This window comes from Bactrocera oleae, chromosome 2 (assembly GCF_042242935.1).
Source record: "Bactrocera oleae isolate idBacOlea1 chromosome 2, idBacOlea1, whole genome shotgun sequence".
NCBI classification, from domain to species: Eukaryota; Metazoa; Arthropoda; class Insecta; order Diptera; family Tephritidae; genus Bactrocera; species Bactrocera oleae.
Genome location: NC_091536.1, coordinates 78,996,959 through 79,018,538, shown reverse-complemented (window position 1 = coordinate 79,018,538; position 21,580 = coordinate 78,996,959). Strand labels below are relative to the sequence as shown.

General features: G+C 36.2%; 1 protein-coding gene and 1 long non-coding RNA gene across 17 annotated transcripts in view; both read left to right on the top strand.

Moving 5' to 3' along the window:
- Nucleotides 1–21,580, top strand: part of LOC106614530 (collagen alpha chain CG42342) — a 175,302-nt gene that overhangs the window by 90,416 nt on the left and 63,306 nt on the right. The window lies entirely within an intron of this gene.
- Nucleotides 12,612–13,905, top strand: LOC138855748 (uncharacterized). The gene is made up of 2 exons (XR_011394823.1): nucleotides 12,612–13,175; nucleotides 13,248–13,905. It is a non-coding gene; the product is annotated as an uncharacterized lncRNA (long non-coding RNA).

The window sequence follows — 21,580 nt, the reverse complement described above, 5'->3', positions numbered from 1 at the left end:
AACCAACAAACGGGTGAATGGAATGGGCGAGGCGCACGTACGTAGCGTCAAACAACAATGCAAAATAAAGATAGGCGTATAAATAAAGTCTATATACAGCACAATGAAATACATATAATGTATATATATTATATATACATAATGTATGTGTGTGTGTTTACATGCATTTGAATGTGGATGCATATGAATGATAAATGAAAATACGAAATACGGAGGAGACGCTTAAACAAGCAACGCTCGCAAAATAACAACAAAAATATACCATATATATATAATTCGGGTAAAATACAGTTTACAGTTATATTTACATACATACTTGTACATATGGAGGTGTGTGCACCTCGCTTAATAATAAGTTTAAACCTTCGAAAAATAGTAAGAAAATAGAATTTAAAACATAAAAGTGCAAAAAATCAAACAGAAAATCAGCGCTAACGGTAAAAGCTTCGGTTAGTATGGTGAATAAACATGTAAGGAAGCGCTAAGTTCGGGTGTAACCGGGAAATTTCTTCAGGTTCTGTGTTAACTATATATTAAAAAAATGTAGCGAAAGAATTAAGCATCCATTATTCGATGAAATCGTGAATAAATTACAATCAAATTTGATATCTTCTTGACTTAAATACATATATAGAAGGCCATAAACTCAGACTTAGTTTTATTGCTATATTTTAGTCAGCGTCAACTAAAATTATATTAAAAATATCTTCAAATAAAATATATGTATGTATGTGATATTAACTCGACCGAAGAGGCTAAATTGAATATATTGAGTTGATGTGGAAAACGTCAACCAGAGGATCGGAATTCTTTATATTAGGGATATGTATAATTCTTTATATTAGGGATATAATATATATATATTTAGACCAAGGTATATACCAATTCATTGCAATTCAGCGCTAAACCACATATTTTTTTTTAGAAAAAGTTTCATTTAATTTCATTGAAATACCACACATATTGACCAACCTGATCGGTTTAAAAGCAGGTAGAAAGACGGAAATCATTTTATGGGGCATATTGTAGATAGAAAAAAGTAAATTAATTTTGACATTGCTCAGGTATACTCGAAAACATATTTAGAAGCAATTTTATATATAAATCGTATTCACTGACCGACATATTCGGCACAAAACTTGTTATAATAACGAAAGTAATTTTAAGTAGTATATGGGAGTTGAGGGTAGTATTGACCAGATTTTATAAATTTTTTCCAATACCACATACCACTAATATTCACAAGACTAATAAACGTTACTTCTTTGTCAAGGAACACGTGTAGCAAGTTTCTTTACGACATCTCAATTTTTACTCAAGTTATAGCTTACACAAGCAGACGGACAGACATTCGGATTTCCACTCGTCTCATCATCGCGGTGATACAAACAACCGTTAGGTATACAAAACTAATATACTCTGTAGCAACATATCGCAAGAGTATAAAAATTAGCATGAAACAGCATAGCTGGGTTTATATAATATATAATATTATATGTATGGTATACATATACATATGTGGATGAAGTGTCGAATTAAAAATAAACGCCCGAAGAGGATGTAAAAAGGAAATGTTTAAAGACGTTTCGGTGTAGTTAGAAATAATATTTTGCATTGGAAATTCGAGAACAAGAAAAAGCAATAACTTCGGATGCACTGCAGCTATAATACCCTTCACAAGTGCCTTTCTTATAGCAACTATGCATATAAGTATGTGACTAAATCTGAAAACGTAATCGGCTTTACTGGTATTTCTAGCCACGTGGTTTGCTATAAAGAATCCGAATTAAGGTCACATAATAATAAAGATCTTTGTATAGTGGTCCGACCTAAGCAACTCGAAACTTATAGCACTGCCAAATTTCGTTAAGAAGTCTTGATAAATAAAAAAGTTTTCCATGTAATAACTTGGATTGGATCCATCAGTTTGTAGCAGCTATAACGGTTCCAACGTATAAGCGGTTTCTTGGGTAAGACGTATTCTGCGGGCGGTTACAAACTTCGTGGCAAACTTAAGGTACCGTGTGCAGGGTATAAAAATTATGTAGAAATCAAAAAAAGGATGGTTTTCTGGACTTTTTTCTCAATTATAGAGATTTTCTAAGTTTCAAGATTAGCGACTTTTTTTTTACTTTGTTATAGTACATATTTACGAGTTGTTGTTATTTTAGTGGCCAAAAACATTATCCAAATAATTTTTAGTAATACTGTCGAAATGACAATTCACATTCATACACAAATCAAGGTCCGTTCAAGAAACCTAGACCCGACTGTGGTGGTTCTAAACTAACTTTGTGAAGAAAACAAGAGTGCTAATTATAATTTTTGCACAGAAGAAGAGTTTGCTAAATTAGTAGTCACATTTGTAAATTTAATATTCACTACCTTCCCAAAATTTCCTACAGGGTATATACATTGCAAAGCTCAGCGGCTTATTAAAGATGAGAATATGCGGTTTTAAGCTGTCATGTGAGTGCTTTTAAGCACACACACACAGGCAAACATAAGCATTAAATTAACTATATATGTAAGTGTGTGAAGCTGCTACTGACTCGGATGGAAAATAGTTTATTTATCATAGCACTCAATTTATTTACACACCGCGCAACTTCCGCGCCAACAGCGCAAAAGCTTTGTCTGTGTCTGTATGTGCTTACTGGCTTTTTAGTATCGGACGATGAAAGTAGCAAAACTACCAGCCAACGAGCTAACCAATGAGGTAGCGAGTCAGTCAGGCAGCGGGCAATTTCGCTGCAACACCACACCAACTAGACTTGGTTTCAGCAGCTAAATTTTTACTCTCACAACATTATACATATAGCTATATACATATATAGAAGTTTGCTAATAAATATGTATATTATGTGTTTATATTGCTATGTTGCAGGCCGTTGATATGGAATGATTGCTGGTGTTGCAGCTGTAACTATACCAACCAGCAATTGCCCTCAGAAACTATCAGTGTTGCAACCAACGGTCGTTGCATGGCATGCCACACACACCCACACACGGTTTTTGCAAATATCAATTGTTGCTGTTGCTGTTGTAGCATGCAATTTTTCGCCAGCATTTTTACTAGCGCATAGCACAACGTTGTTGTAGTGCATGAGCCACAGGCATATTTACTTTTTGCCTTTATTCCACGCCATTTTCCACTCGGCAACTTCATGAACTGCAATTGCTCATCCCCCAGCCGTTGCTGTACGTGTGTTGGTGTGACTGTATGAGTTGCGGCAAGTACACCAACAAGAGCACTTTGTACCACTTGTACTACATGCCGTTGCCTCTGCGACGCTCACATTACATACAGTTAAAACCTTCGTCATCGTCGACGTTGTACAAATAACATGTCATGTTTCATTATGTTGCAACTCCCTCGCATGCGCCACCGTCAACGCTGCCGCTACTCGTATCAGCAACATCGGTATCAGCAGCGCCACTGGATCATTCCATTCATTCATCCGCTATCGTCCTCATCGAATTACCACTTAGTGCCACGCCAGCGGCCATCCACCGGCGCACCAATGTCCGTGGCGTACCCCCGTCTTGCTCTTCGTTTCGGTATGCGCTGGAAATGTGAGCATCAGCAATATTTGCACTCGTGCAATGCCGCAGCCGCAGCAGCGAAATGTGCGGGAATTTAGAATTTATGGTGTCGCAATGATTTGTAGAAGCGACGAACACGAACGCTTTAAGACGGATATTACGAGACTGTGTATCATTGTAAATGTACATATGTGTGTTGTGTGCATGTACAGTCATATTGAAAGATGAATTTCTCAGGTCGGAAATAGCATGTAGCCAAGCATAAATGGGCATAAGACGATATTACACAGAATGTCATCGAGTGGGCTGGTGTTATTCTCTCTTAAAGAAATTGCTTAAATTTTCAATAAGATGAAATAAAAGCCCTTCAAAAGTTCAATAAAATCCCATTTGCCGAAGAGTTGTGTTAATCTAACAGTAACAATTAAACAAAAAATCCCAAGCATAGCTAAATAGCTACAATTTCTATGTTGATTATCTCAAAAAGTTCGATACTTTGTTGAGAAATTTAAGAATTTTGTTCGGTGGTTTGAAACTTTGCTTAGTTAAGGTTTGCATATAATAGCAACATTTTTATTTTCTTAGCTTTCCTTCACTAGCTTACGACCTCATTTTATGGAAGGAAACTGCAATAATTCACTTCTCTCACGCTACATTGGTGCACCTACTTGATATAGGGAATCTGCTGTTCAGATGCGAACGCAGTCTCTTCGCCAGTGAACAGCCAGCACTTCCCTGCCTAGGTGTGTACGATTAATTTTACATTTAATTCAATAATTCATTAATTTATTGCTACAATTCAATCCAATTTTGCCATTTTTTTATATGTTGTTTAAACACTAAACTTCATTGGATTTGAAAATATTCAATAAATGTATACACACTTGTATATACATATGTTATATTTCCAAACCGTAGCAAATGTTCTATCTCGCATTTGATTATATAAAGGGGGTTTCAATAAGACACGAAATCGAGTAAAATTAGGGAAGTACGTGGATCAGAAAACTTTTGAAAAATACAAATATTAAGAGGTTAGGTGTAGTTAGAGGCATAAAAAATTACAATTTTAAATAATTTTCTGTCAGTTAATTTTTTCATTTGATAAAAGTAAAAACGTAGCAACACTAAATAAGTTTTCGACTTGACTTGACAGAAATTAAAAAAAAAAACCATTATTATTTTAAAAAGTAGTGGCTGTTTGTGTTGATCCAGATCCAACCGAAGCTCCTTGCGGTGACCAACACTAATCCTTGGAGATTCAACTAAAATCAAGCGGGCAAAAAAATTTGTGTTGTTAATAGATAACACCGGTTGACATGATTTTTGGGTCAGGACTTCTACGCGTTAAATTTCAGTTTCTTTTACACCAAAAATAAGAGAAAAACATTTTTTTTCTTCGTATTTCTTTTATGTTCGTATGGGCAAATCATTCCTATCTAGCAAAAGAAAACTTTAAAAGCTAAAAATAAAAATGCCAGTGTTTTTCAATGCCTAGATTGAGAATTTGAGCATGAAAACAAAAAAAAAATGGTTGACCGCTGTAATCTAGTGACTGATTGAATATCTCTTTTTTTAATTAACAAAATGGCGGTCTCATGAAAATTTTCGATTCCAGATTTTTGGTCAAAAGCCAATTGTTAATTGCTTATTAAAAATCGAAATAAAAAAATTCTTCCATTAGGCATAGTTTTTCATGTTTTCAAAAATTAGTATGAATTTCATTGAAATCTACTGAGCGGTTTTCGAGCTACAGTGGTCACCAGTTCAAAAAACATAGTTTTGAGAAAAACTCATTTGAAGTTGTAGCTGCTGCTAGCTACCTGCTCTCTTCATAGTACCCGAGAACCCTTTGTTAATTACTCCAAAAGTATTTGTTGGATTTACTTAAAATTTTCAAAGCATATTTCTAAGATTTTTCGAAAATTCTAACTACCCTTAACCCCTTAGAACCGTTAAAATGGTAATAATAGCGTAAGTGGTCTATTTGAATCATCACCAAACTATCTCGCTGTGGGATAATCATTCATTAATCAAATTATTTAGCTTACTTCCTTTAACTAGCACTTTTTTTTAGAATTAAACCTTTCTGGTAGTTTCTTCTCTGCACTCATACCTAAGAAAACATGTAGGCGAGGAGCAACTGCTGGAGAAGGTATGCAATGAGCTTGTTGATGGAATTGATGGAACGAAGTTTAGAAGAATGTTGGTGTATGAGTTTTTGTCAGGCGTTATTTTATTAGACTATAGCAACGCCTAACTCCAATTGAGAACCCCTTTGCCCTTATAAAATATGTACGAAGTGTTGTGTGAGCTACCAAATCAACACCTAAACCTGCTCACTTGTGTGGCTTCCCACATGAACCGGAAAAAGATAATTTTATTTTAACTCATGGACACAGTCGGCATTAAGTGAGATACTCGGGCTTACAGCACCCGCCAGAGTAAACTATTTAATATTTATACGAATGTATCTAGTATATATTATACTTGTACATACAAGTATATCATATATACATATGTGTATATGTGTAGTGATGTATGTTTGTGGATAAGTGTGGAGCTGGTTGCAATTACCGTTGTTGATTTTGGGGAGAATGGAGCTATTGGTGTGGCAGCTGTTATCATCGTTGCAGCATGGACAAATGACCGCATAGTGTGTTTGTTGTTGTTGCTACTACTGAACTGGCATAGACGCTCTGTCTTGGTTGTGTGTTCAGTGTTGCTACTGTGTATTTGTAGCAAGAGTTTTGTTTAGTTTATTGCCGCTGCAGTTGTTGCTGAACCACGGGGTGCACTTTGAAGTCACTTGCAGTTGTGTCCAAATATAGCTTTGATTCATATTTTCGAAATATTACTTATGCCAAAGCAACAAGGCAACAAGAAATAACATTTGTATAAAAATTTTGTCATACGAAATAAAGAGCAGTAACTTATCTCCAATGTGCTTTGACTAACTTTATGATGTTGCTTTTCAAAAATAATTAATTTGTAAATACTATACGCACGTATAGGAGTTATAACTGTAGTTATTTTCATCTTGTACTCAACTACAGCAAACCAATTTATTTGCTTCATTTCAAATGCAAAACAAGTAAAAACGTTAATTTTAGTTGCTCCGAAGCTATAATACCCTCCACAAATACAAATTTGTTCCTTACAAAAACTTAATTCCGATCGTTCAGTTTGTGTGGCAGCTATATGCTTTAGTCATCTGATATCGGTAGTAACGATAAGTGAGCAGCTTCTTGGGTAGAAAAGAACGTGTGTAAAATTTCTGATAGATATGTATCTCAAAAATTGAGGAACTAGTTCGCGTATATTCACACAGACCGGCATGTCCAAATCGACGCAGCTCGTCATGCTGATCATTTATATACTTCGTGGTAAACTTAATATACCCTTTTCAGGGTCGTCTTGAACTATTAATCTGACCCGAACCAATTCAGCCTTAACCTTTGTTGTTCCCCTGAGGTATGTATTATCGACTTTATTTTGGAAAGCCGCCATTTTGTCAAAAATCAAAGTTGTGACTGGTCCTGCGAGCATTACCTGTATTCATCTATTGTAATAATAAATTTTAGTGGTTTTTGAATATAAAAAAAAGCAGAAAACGCTTCCTCACCGCCCATACACCTTTTTTCGAAACCCCTCCTGAAGATTGGCTAATGGATCCAGGAAATCCTAAACTTTTCAAAATATAATTTTAAAAACATTAAAATATAAATTAAATAAATTCCTTGTTTTTCCAATAGATGGCGTTATCTCAAAATTTACTGTAAAAGTGTGTTGGCCGCGTCTAGATATTAAATAATGTTTTTTCCACAAATTTTCTATTTTTATAATCTAAAAAATGTACCCTCAGGCTAAGCAAAATATAATAATTTTTTTTCGCTCCACCCTAAATATCTATACAGATATTTTTTAATTTATCAACAAAGGCTTCTCATATGTCTTAGCAGGTGTAAACGTTGAATGATGTTAGCACTATACGCTTTAAGCTGCAAGCAAAACCAACTAAAACCTAAGCAAATAAGTTTTGAAAACCATTTTAGAAAATTTCGTGCCACACAAATGCGATCACGCACCTAAGTGAGTACAACAACAGCAGAACATTTAGCCGCATAAGTGTGCGTGTTTGTGTAAATTTACATGTCTGTGCTCTGCGGCCAAATGGCATGCAATGGAAAGCGGCGAACTCGCGGTGAAGCTGGGTTGCACCAAGTTGAGGCACATGCCTCACATGCATGTGTAAATATTTGCGCATCTGCAGCGGAAATACGTCAACAACAATAAATGTGCGCGAATAATTCGCTTATGCACGCTAAACACTGTTATTGTTGCTGTTGCAAGAAGCGCGAAACCGGTGCGGCAGCAACTACTCACACTCGGCTAAACAAATAGGAAAATTTAATGCTCATGTATTGACATGTGTGCCCGCGGCGGACGATGTCACCAGCGTTTTTTAAATTGTTGCTGTTGTTGTTGTTGCTAAATACGTTGACATGCTTGTTGTTGGCAATATCCTTGTGGCGTCATGCACATTGCAATTTTAAATTGTTGCAACATACCAACAACGCGGCCACAATTGCATTACGTTTCATTTGCTATTTTGCTATGTTGCAACAACAGAAATGAGGAAATGCCACAGCAGCCGCAGAGCAACAGCTGAGCCAGTGTTTGCAGCAGCTTATCCCGCGCACACCTTCGATTCTGTGAATTTTCGCTTTCATCACTCCACCGGTGGGTGCGACGGTATGTCCTTTGCCACAGCCGTGTCCTTAAACTTTGCAGCGCCACTTACCTTCACCCAATTTCATTTCGCTCGCAATCGTAATTTTGCATTTAAACATTTACCATTGGAATGCTGACGCGGCAATTACAACTTGCAACTCGCATAGCGGCAGAATATCTCTCAATGTATGCAAATGCACATGAATAAAATTAAAATCTTACAACACCCTGTTCATTGTTGCAACACGCACTTTCAATGCGTCTAGCGTCTGTGGCAGCTGTCGTAATTTGTTGTTGCGGATGTAATTCGTAGACAATATAATGCTGCAGTAACTGAAGCTGAGAACAGTGCGTCCATTTAGACACGCCCCAAGAGATCTGTAAAAGTTGTAATTTCATTTAATATTTTCCATTATTTCATTGGCTCCAATGATACCTTTTTTTCTGCCATTACCAAAACAGCAGCATTACATTGTGCTTTGAAATTAGTCAATTTGGAAAAGAAAATAAAGCGTTATGGGAATTATGTAAGTGAAAGACCTTAGAGACCTGTACCAAGCTAAATTGTTTCCCTAAACTAAACTTCAAAATAATGTTGACTGTTTTCCTAAATTGAACAAAGGTTCATCCAAATTATTTTAAAATTTATATAGCCTACTTTTTTGATTTATTTCGCTTTTAAGAGGCTTGTGGGAAATTTTTTTTCCTCACAAACCACATGTGCGGTTCAAGCAGACCTTTATTTTAAAATATCTGCAAAAAAAATACATTTCCGCGATTAACGATTACTAAATTTATAAATAAAAAATTTAGTGTGTATCCAATAAAAAAGTTAGTTCAGACTGAGTTCAATCCAACTCTTAACGATTGGGCAATATGGTCGTAACTATAGACAAATGCGCGCAAAGATGATTACGTATGACTTTTGCCATTATTGAAAGCGCTTGAAAAATAAGTAAATACGTAACAGGTTGGACAAACTCAGTTGAAACGATAGGCATGGCAATTGCCCAAATATATTTACTACAAAAGTTGCCTGAAACGTCCAGCCAAAGTGCTAGCGCCTTTTCCAATCAAAATCAACTATCTAAAAAGCTAGTCGGACGGTTTTCCCTCAAGTATCTATGAAAAGATCTAGAAGCGAGAAAGGGTAAACTATATATGACTATGTGGCCACAGACAGGTTTGGCTTCAAATTACCTCTGATATATTGCTTAGATAGTCCACGCACCATTTTCCATCAGAGGAGCTTGCGTTCCGCAGCAAATAAAGGCATTATAGAAGAGATTGTGGTAGAGATAGTATATACTGGAAACTATCATGGCTCAAATTTGATAATTCCTCGAAGAAATCTTATTTTCACCACCGCTGCCACACAAAATTACTTTGGGCGCCTTTGAACTCAACCATGAAATAATGAGTAATTGTAAGAAAATTTATAAGCCATTCAGTAGAAGCGCTCAACTAGGCATATTAAAAATTACCTTTAATCACTGTACATTATTAATCCTTTTAAGAGTAGACAGTGACTCGTTACTTACAAAAAGTCCGTCAATGGACCGATGAATTAGCCTGGAGCATCCGCAGGCCACATGCGAAGGTGGAGTTAATGCAGATGTCATTTAAGGTTAAAATTGAAACGTTTTAACCCACACACACACATACACATGCCTCTGCAAATAATGCGCCACATAAAAGCGCAAGAGCAATACAAATAACGAGTGCATGCGAGGGTGTGCGTGCATATATTCATATATAGAGTTACACATACGTACATAGCTAACTGTTTATTATGGATGAATGAATGAATAAAGGCAAAAAAGTTGTCGCTCGTATGCTTCTTTCTGCCAACATTTACAACTGTAAGCAGCAGTATATGTTTGCAGACATATCCAGTTACACGAGCATACACACACACACCAAAACAAACATACCAGCGCACATATAAGTATAAGCTTGGCGAAGCTGTTGGCTTGAGGCGCTGTTGCGTAGGTAAACGTGTCGGTGGGTTAAAGTGTAAAACTTTCAATTATTTAAATTATGCCGCATGAACAATGCCACAAAAGCGCACCGCAAAGTAGCGCGTCGCATGGCGCGGCACGACGTGTTGTACGTTCGGCTGTCAGTCCGTCAGTCAGTCGGAAGAAAAACGCAACGCAACCGGCATGTTGCTGTCATTGTTGCTGACGGTGCGGCGTTGTTGCCGCGGTGTGCTTACACGCCTGTGGTTTTGTGCAACTTTTTCCACCTATTTTACCATAATACGCATACAAAGTATATAAATACATATGTATATATGTATGGTATGTGTGTGTGTGTGTGTGCGTGAAACATTTTGAACGTTTCCATTTTCTTTTCGTTGCCGTTGTCGTTGTCGTTGTCATTATGTTGCCAGTGGCCGCAGCGGTGTTGCTGCCACTTCTGGCGCGTTGCAAGTTTAACGAATGTCAGGGCACATCGTATCATAACTCATTCATATCGTCAACATCGACACCAAACAGAGTGTGATGTGGATGAGTGAGTGAATGCTGTCGCGGCCAATGCTGCTTGCGGAAATGAGGTTAAGTAGTTATTCGCTTGTTGGACTTGCTGCGCTTGTCTGCGTGAGTGTGTGGGGATAGTCGAATTTGTGGTCACGCGGTTGTTGGAATAGCCTGTTATCGCTCATGTGTATGTGCGTGCGTGCATATGTGTGTGTATATGACCATTTATTGCGTAAATATCACTTCATCAGCGGCAGCAACATCAGCGTTAAGCGAACAGAGACATATTCTTACAACACTCTTCCATCGCAGGGGATCGTCTAACCGAGTGCGGCGTACGTTATCGCAGCAGCTGCGCCACACTCGCTGAAGGCGTTGCCAGAGTGCGCGTAATAACATTATATAAATACATCAATGATACGGAAAACACTCGCAAAACGTGATTTTCGACTTAATCAAACAAACTATGCAGTGTTCTCCTAAACGCATGTTTGTGTATGTTGCATAGAGTCTGACTTTGCTCAGGGGATTAATGGTATGTGACAATGGGGCGAATACGTGATACGTTCAGCGAGAGCTTTAGGTAATAAAAACGCAAGTGTCTTTGAACATAACTCTGTCTTATAGCAAGCAAAAATAATTTAATATTTTAAAGGGGTTAAAAGTGCTAGCATAAGTCTTTCTATTTAAGGATTGTATGAAAATCGATCAGATTTATCTGATATCGATACCTTAAATTTGTATAAATATTTAAATCATATTAAATATAACGCTGTCGGAATAAACCTGCAAAAGCTAATGGCCAAGCCCCCAATCGTTCATTGTAATCGGTCCGCGTCCAATGCCTTCAATAGCCTTATGAGAACTTCAATAAAACTCATAAAACTGTAACAGGTGACTTGCAATTTTTATGATAATCTGAAATATCCTATGTAAAGAAAGAAAAAAATAATTACTATAAAAAAATTTTAACGCTTTCAATCACATATATTCTTCATAAGTTCAACCTGGTTGGTATTAAATATGAGCACAACGTCCATGGTATTTTACGTAGATACCAGCCGGGTTGCAGCCTAACGCCACAATGCTTAAGAGCACAGCGGATTAAAACAATGCCTTGATCAGCACCTAAGACAATGTGAAGCTTTATTGCATAACAATTGGTAAGGTAAAATGGACAGCAGGCTTGCAAATAATGCAATAAAAAAATAATTGAATTAAATTTTTTTTTTTTAATCGCAAATACGGGAATAAAAAAATAAATAAAAAAGGTTAATCCCACATACCGGATTGAAAAATAAAACAATTTAAACTTAAGCATATATGTTAATTAGGAAATATAAAAAGAATTTGGTTGATTGTAGATTTATTATTTTTCGAGTATATTCTTACTTTTAAATATATTTTAAATTTTTAATTCCAACATCCAGAATAAAAAATGAAAATTTCGGTTTTAATCCCACATTTTTTAATGAAAAACTTCGCAACCCTGATGGACACCTATTCAGTCTTAATCGACTTCGAGACCTATATAAAAACTCTGCAGTAGTCTGTGTCCGGCACCCGGCCGGAATGTGCCTTCGCATTGAACTGACACAAGGTCAGCTCTTCGCGCTAATGCTATTTTTGTACCAGCATAGCCGAATAGCCTTACATAGTCGAATAAGTAGTTCCTAAGTGAATATTTAATAGAAAAAGTATAAGAAAAAATGAATCTTATTATTGCCACATCCGTTAATTAATTCGTGATTTAAATCCGTAACTTCTTTTTTAAGACGAAAGCGTTCTAAATGTAAATTATGTTTATGTACAGTGTTGTTTTTTTTTTACTCGTACTTTTCAAGTTGGCTGAGCAAAATCGTTTGCTTCACAAACGCTAATGGCTCAAGTTCAATCTGAAAAATAATCGAACTATGTAATTTTTTATTTGTTTTGAAAAGGTGGAATTTTCCAAGCGCCTGTGAAAAGTTGAAATTGCCAGGTAAAAACGGAAAATATGTAAATTAGAGAAGAGAATTGAAAAATGCGCTGTCGATAACGTGCGTGAGCAAAACGAAATCTAACTGTGTAAAACTAAATCCCAGATAATCTTATGGAAATTTGCGCAAAAGAGGGGATTGAAAAAATCTCTATTAAAATCAAACCTTTCGTGGAACGCAAAATAAATAATGCCAAAAACAGCAACAACAATCAAAAAACAGAGGCAGCTCTCAAAGGAAACGGGAATGTGAGAAATGCAACAAAGCAGAGACGAAATGACGAGCAAATAATACCAACACCCAACAGCAATTGAACTAAGCGGCGGCGAATATGGAAAATAACAATATAAAACTCACTGAAAACACACAAAAACATAATCCCTTACGAAAAGAGGGTGCATGCCACACCAAATCATCGAACTCCGTTCGATTGGTGAGTTGCGCAGCGCGGCGGTAAACGAAAGTGGGCACTTTTAAAGTGGCAAAATTTAATTTTTCTATTCAGCGACTCGCGACCGAAGCGAAATGGACGCTGGAGCAGACATTGCTATGGGGACTAATGCGCAGACGAACACGGCAGTGACTGGCGAAAAACACCGTGGAGGTGGTGGCAAAAATACCAGCACTACCATATAAATAAGAGTGGAGGCACAAACAGCTGCACGAGTGCCATCGCGCTGTGCCGTTAAGTGGGAACACTTTCAATAAGCGCTAAAATCGTTTCCACGCAATTGCACCCAATGAATGGATGACTGGCTGGTTGACGGAATGACTGAGTGGAGATGAGTAGCTGAGCAGATGAATGAGTGGGTGAAAGGAAGCATAATGCGCGGCAGATAGCGTAGCACGCCGAGGTGTCGTAAGTAGTGAGCAGTGACTGTGGTAGGGTTGACGGTAAAATTCGAGGACTGATGACTTTGTAAAATCTGCTTAGCGGAATAGATGGTGTTAATATGCAATGCAATAGCAAAAACAAAAAACATAACGACAAATATAATATCAATTGCCGAAACAACCGCGATAACTCTTGCAACAATATGTTGCTAGTGAGAAGATGGACATATGTATCTATGTTGCTTTTTTGATTGTTACGCAACGCAAAACTTTTTGATAATAATATATAGGAAATGAAATATTTTTATATTTATTTATATTAATCCGTATTTATATGTAAGAGTATTTCTCAAACATTTCTCTGACTAAATGGAATGGGGCGTATGAAAGCTATTTTGGCTGGCTGCTGGCTTGATTGTCAGTTGAGCTATGAGTTGAGACCCTCTGCTCGTGGCATAATATTTATCTGCGGGATATCTGCTGTAGCAACAGTGTGTAAAATATCCACAAAACAAAGTACCATATAAGTGAACGGACGCAAATGGCAACGTTGAAACGTTGACGAAAAATGTCACTTTGAAAAAAGATCAAAAACAAACATACATATGTACATATACAGATATTTAAGAGTATCAGCCAAGGTTGCACTAGGCCTGGTCCTCTGCGTCGCAATTCATAAACACTCTTTCAGCTAATTCGTATTTGACGGCAATTTGGGAGAAGTGCTCAGTATTGCAAATAATTTAATTATCTCTAAACTAAACTAAAATTAATGTAGAATACAATTATATTTTTGTTAATGCGAATAATTTTTAGTATTATTTTATTTATACATATATTATTATATTTTTATAAATTTTTTTTTGAATTTCGTCAATTTTCAATTCCCCTCTCTGCCTCTCTCAAAAAACCATGGTTGAAAGTTGCTCAGGCTCCAGTGCGATTTACTGTATGGAAAAGCACTCAGAGCCTTGCTTTTACGCACACAATTCAAAACCACGTGCATACAAACAAATGCATGACTGTGTAAATATGCATACATACAAACATGTATTAACGTTGACACAGGCGTGGGTATTTTCAAATTGGTATGTTTTACCTTTTTAAATGCGAAAAGTAAATGAACATGAATGTATACACACACATACTGATACATGTAAATGAATATACGTGTATGTAAATATGTGTATGCGCATATATTTGATTGCGCTTTTGTTCTTTTCCAACCAGTGTACACATTTGCCAATGTATATGCAAAAGAGATCATAAAACATTATATGACGGGCAAAAATTGTCGACAAAATAAATAAAGAATATACACGGGAATGCAAAATGAAGGAATGGCGCACGCGAACCCAACAATTCCACACAGGGATTGAGGAGAAAATAGTTGTGATTTTTGCCACTCATCCACCAAAGCTTTTAAAAACACACGCACATGTACATATATATACATATATATGCAAATGTATAAATGGTAAAAATCACACCGTTTTCCCATTTTATTACTCAGCCATAAAAATAAAGATCTTACGTTTACTTAGCGCTTATCTGTATGTACAGCATGCCGCGAGCAATATGCTGGAAGTGCACTGTAAATTTTGTTGAATTTTACTTTTAGCACTAAGTGTGCTAGTTGGTTGACAATTAATCGCTTTTTTTCAAGTTCGGAAATCGATGTTTATAAAAGAGAATTTCTCAGCGCAGGCTCCAAGCGGTCAATAAAAACATTTGCACATCTCAACAACAGCACATCTCAAATTATAGAGTTTGTAAAAATAAATTTTTATTAAATATTCACAGTTCTAGCAAGCAACTAAACATAACATATACTTGTTTATATATAGGTATATAAATATACATATATACAACTATGTGAAAAATTATGAGGACAGTGGCCTACAATTAATGAAGTTAATCTGCATTGCATTAAAGGTGACGGAATCGAAAGCAATTAACTAAGCAAATTTGTTGGGAACAAATTGAAAATAAGTTTTTTTGTTGAAAATCCATGGTTGTTTGAAAGTGATCGAAAAGACTTCGCCTTGAAACAAATAGGTTTTGGCAGAGCGAACCCGAATTGCGTTCTGTGAATTCTGAATAAGTTGCCAAATGCCGTCGTTGTTACTTGGACACTTTCACTGTATTCTACAAAATTTCAACGGGATTTAAATCTGAGGATTCCGGAAGTTTGTTGCTGATCCTAAGCCACCATGTTATACACTTAGTCGTGCATTTGGGGCCGTTGTCTTGCTGAAATACCAACTTTAGAACGTTGTATGAAAATGTCATCCAAACCATGTTTAACGGTCTTTTCACATGTGTTTATGGTTCTGGGCTATATTTTTCGGTCTTCTTGTTTGATGAATACATACCTCGGTCAGACTTAAACAAGTTTACTTTTGTTTCATCAGACCAAAGAACAATACGCCATTTCTCTTTAGACCGAAGCACATGATCTTTAGCAAACTTTAGCCTTTATTGCACAATCCTTTTTGGTAAAATAGGCAGAGTCCTAGAAAAGGTTTCGGGTCTTGAGGCTTTAACCATTGTGCACTTTGTGGATAGTTGATTGGTCAATATCAATATTCAAATCACATTTAATTTGTTTTGTAAAATTAATAAGATTTTTTTTTAATACAGCGAATTATATTTGTTTTGGAGCTTCCTGCCTCGTACTTAAATCTGGGGAGCACATTTAACTGCTTGTTGAATAATTCATTTAGAAACTTAAAGTGAATTCGCTACTTCTCTGTACGAATTTCCCTGTTTGGCTAAATATTTAATATATATTTAATAAAGAGAAGAAACAGGTTCTAATTGATTGATTGGTATAATTCAACTGCTTTCAATACTTCAGAGAGTGAGACATTCCAGCATATCAGTAACACTGCGTTAACACGCGAAGACTTTTGTAGCACGAACTAATAATTTGTAGGCGACGAGGAAAGACGAATATAAGCATCTGAATAACCAGTCGTATGGGATATATATATGTTATAGTTGTTCCATTTTCTTTATATTCACTGTAATTGTGAAGCATACATTAGAGGACAGTTCTGCAATATTACGTGCTCTCACCTTTTTAATTAAAGGCAGGATACCGGAAAATAAAAAATCTGAACAATCGGTTGTATGGGAGATATGTGTTATAGTTGTTCGATTTGACCGATTTCGATATATGATCAATAGTATATTAAAATGCATCTATGTATTAAATTTTATATGGATATCTCGAAAAATGACGGAGAAATTTTTATAATCCCTAAAAACTAAACTTCAACTTAAAAATCGCTGGCTCGAAACCGGTTTTAGACTCATATTCTCTTAGGCAAAGTTGTTCAGAATGATCCGTAGAAAATTTTTCGCATCTGCGATTTTTGGCGCCCTGTAATGCAACGCGCTCCAGTAAGCACTGCAGCAGCCTCACGAGCTATAAAACCCAATGAGAAGCCTGAAATTTGTTATTATTTTAGATATCGTATTATATGTAACTGTAAAATACAAAAAATGCAGGCACAACAAGATAAAAGTTATAATTAGCCAACAAAATGCTGTCAACAACATATTTATAGAGATAAACAGTAGGATCAGTAATAATATAAATCTGCCACCAATTATTAGAACTTAGTGACAGTGGCAAGTTAGCCGAAGTTAAGCGGAAAAGCCAACAAACCTGTTGACAGTTAGCCATGCCAGGCATCAAAAGCACTCGAACACGCAAAACTATAAATTAACAAATTTGTAAATTTACAAATCCGCATTTCCCGAAGCCCACATTGATGTGCACATATGCACGTGTATATGGATATATATGTGTTCTACACGGAGTTGTGGTCTGTTGTTGTTCGTGCATTTTCAACTTGCTGTTTTGCGCTCACGCCACTTGCGCGACGCACGTTGATTATTTATGAAATTTATTGCTGTCATTTAATTAGCCTGTTGCCGCCGGTTCACAGTGCTCGGCGCATACAGCCGCGATTCCCCCACGCGCCACCGACAAACATATGCGAACACTTTCTACTTTCCACGCCGCCGAACCAGAGGTCCTGGGTTGATTTAGTGGCTGCGTTGCACAATTTGCTACAGCAACGACAACAAGAACCGACAAGGCAAATAAACGAACAGATACTCGTGTAAGTGACAAAAGTAACAGACCAGACGAGCAACAAAAAAACAAACTGACTTTGTTGGTAAACATTATTAACAATAATAACAACAACATTAGCAACAGCGACAACAAATTTGTCACTTATTTGCTGTAACGACTGCAATAAAACATACCACAAATAAATAAACACACCGCAGAGGAATGCACATGCACACCTACAGTGCCGCCGCAAATTGCTCGGGAAGGCAAAGCTGACGCAAAAAACTATGATTTATAAATAAACGTTTTTAACTTCCTTATATCAATGGTCACAGAAATTTAAGGATGTAAAATAATAACCACCCATTAGATAAATGAAATAAATTTGAAATACATTTTTAATGAATACCTAGTAATTAACTGAGTCAAAATATGGACTTCTCTTTATAAAAATCGTCCTTATATAAGTTCAATCGCTAACTAAAGGGTGCATGTTTGGCTTGGTTTAAACCTTAAAAATCTAGATTGTTGGATCATCACTCTTATTGTACCATTTGTTGCAAGATTATTGACAGACGACTGCAATTTAGACAAATATCATGATTTTGAGCGCCATGTGACAGAAAAAACCACAAAATTTACAAATAAGCACAGATCGTTCGGTGATAAATCGGTATCGATGCAACCCAACATTCACTTAAACAAATTTTGCTTTAATTTAAAAGTTTATCAATTGCTATGAAAGGGTCTTTGATCCAGATACAGATATTCTAAGAAATCTGACGTTGAGCAAAGAAAACCATTATTAATTGATGTTCCTTGTAAATGATTATATAACATATGTCTTTACGGGGCACACATTTTCAGGAATTGTAAAAAGGTAACTACTGTATCAATTTTGAAATTTAAAGAGCTTACTTATAACTACTAAGAATACACAGTAAAAGTTTTGATGACAAAAAAAGTTTTCTCTGTAGATGAAACCTAAAAAAAATTATACCAGAAGTAACTATGCGTACGGTGAAAAAAAATTACAATAAGGCGACGTTTGTAAAAAAAATAATAATTTTTTTTTTTTTGTGATGGCTTTTGTTCTGCTGCAAGTCAACTTTTAAACAGATCCAAAAACTAGTAGGTAGTATGAGGACTGTATAGAGAACATCCAAAAACTAGTAGGTAGTATGAGGACTGTATAGAGAGTAGAAAGTGTAGACAGTGGTCATTTGTGTCTGATTAATCACTCGAGCATATGTGAAAAATGTAGTTTTGAGAAAAACACGGACAAACTGGTTGAACTGAGCGGCTGCACTCAAAAAATATTTGAGATACCGAAATTTAAGTATGTTAATTTTAAAGGTAACCACTAAAAAATAATTGCTCTGTATTACATATAGATCATATTTAATTAACAAGATTTGCAATCCCATGAGATTGAATATTTTTTAACGCCGAAAATAATTAAAATGTGAACAAAAGTTATGCAGGAGTAGTCTAGCTTAGCCTTTCGTGTAGGACATTGGTATTAGTTTAACAACACTTCTACTTATACAAATTTTAATTCGCTCCAAATTTGCTATAAATAATGAATTATATTGATATTTTATTCCAAGACTTATGGTCCCAACACTTCCGGTTCAATTCAGAAAAATGTTCAAACACGGAACAATTTTTCGAGGTACGGTATTAAAGGCCGGTCCATAAATCAATGCTTGTTGGCTGCTTCAATTGCATGTAGTAGGTGTTGCTGCAACATTCATATGAAATTAATATGTATGCGACCGCTGTTACTGTTGTTGTTGCATGTACTATTTATTACTTAAACCCGCTTATTAAAAGTTCATTATCGCAAATTTGACATATCCGCAGTGAAACGACGACTAAAGCCACCTGACAAGCGCTCTTAACAATAACAAAAACATGTGTTGCAACAAGCAAAAACAAGAAAGCGTGTTTGGCTTTGTTGCCGTAATAACAAGTTATAACGTGGCATGCGACCGAGCCACAAGCAGTACTTAACTCACACACATATATACAATACAAACATATGTGTGTGTATGTGTGTGGCTTGTTGTAAGATGCACAATCAAGTTGCCGTAATGCCAATAAGGATAAGCAAGCTTTCTCAGTGATGCGCAGGTATATGCAATGCACGCACATGCACGTTATGCAGATGAGCCCCAAACAACAACAACAACAAGTGGGTAGAACGCAAACAGCAGCTACTTGAGTCGAAACGTGAGCGCCTTGGCAGCCGTACAGCGCTTAATATGATAATTTCACTATACAAACACACACACGCACAAGCACACATGAGTTTTCCACACAAGGGGCGCATGCTTACGGCACGGCAACTATAGCACGTCACGCATACGCCCTGACAGTCCAAAGCGCCCGCTTCAGCTAAGCACAAGAACTATATACACGCATACATTTTCATATATACGTGAGCAAGTGTGTGTGCCTGTGTGAAACTATGTGTTCGTTGCGAAGTCAGTCAGCTATGCGTTGTTAGCGTGTGCTGAGGAGCAAATGAACGTCGGCTGCCACTGCAGCTGCTCATATTTATGCAATATGCAACATGCGATACATTGGGGCTGCAAAATCAAAATGAAGAATTCCAAATGCAAATAAATGGAGATCTGCGGCTTAACTTAAGTTCTTGCTAAAGTTGCAGCGTTTCAAACTTAAAATTGTGCATGAACTGAATTCTTTTCCACTGTCTTCTAGTTAACTTTTGATTCCTGCAGTCGTGTGCGTTGTGTGCGTAACTACTCGTTAGTTTTTGGCATTCTCAACCCTGGCAAATATATGTGAACAGCATATTTTATTACTCTTTAGAATTTCAGTAGGTAATTTGAATCTAATAGAATGTTATCAAGTCTAATCAAATCCTTGTTGACGGCTTAGCGCTTATAGCGCCCTCCTTTCCATCTATCGATAGGAGAAGTTCGGCCTTTTTTGTTATACTACCATTTTGCTGTTTCCGGCCAAGAGTATGTTGCTGCCTTTTAAGTATGATATTTTCATTCTGATGTTGTTGTTTTCATGATCGTTGATGCTTACTTTGCATTAAGTTTGCAGCAGATTTTAGTAATAAATATTCCTAAACAAATGAGAATGTGGTTACTAACGAATACAGTGGGTTTAATAAATTAATAAATTCATATGGTGGGTTTCTACCAAAGATTATTGAAGAATCAGTAAAGTGACTTTATATAAGCTGGTGATTTCACGAACAAGTGTGAGAAACTACTTATTAATTGAATCTAAAATAAGGAATGGTACATACGCATAGCCTTAGAATAAATATTTTAATGAATAATATAGGGGGGGGTTACCTTATAAAGTTTTAACCAGAAAAAACGTTAACTTCGGCTACACCGAAGTATAATACACTTCACAGTTGCACTGTTTATATCGTAAAAGGATGCAAAAAGATATTTATCTTGATTTCAATCAGTCAGTTTACATGGCGGCTATATGCTATAGTTGCCCAATCCGAACTATTTCTTCGAAGATTATAGCAATACCTTGGATTATAATTTTTTGAAAACACCTGTTCAAATAAAATATTTTTCCATATAAGGACTTGATTCCGAGCGTTCAATTTGTATGGCAATTTAATTCCTTTTAGTTGTTATTCTCATGAATCAAAGTATTAAAGTATTCAAAAACCAGCAGAAAATGAGATAACAACAAAAAGCATGAAACTTTGTAAATATTGAATGTAGAACTTGTAAACTTTTAGAGAAGACGCTTAGCCAATTGGATCCCGTTATTTGATATGCAATTAAACTGAAAATCAAAAAGCTGCTTGCATTAAAAATTAAAGCAAGGGATATGAAACAACTTAAATCTGCTTAAATTACCACGTTAACTATTTAGCACATCATTTGCTTCTCCTTCGCTGCTCG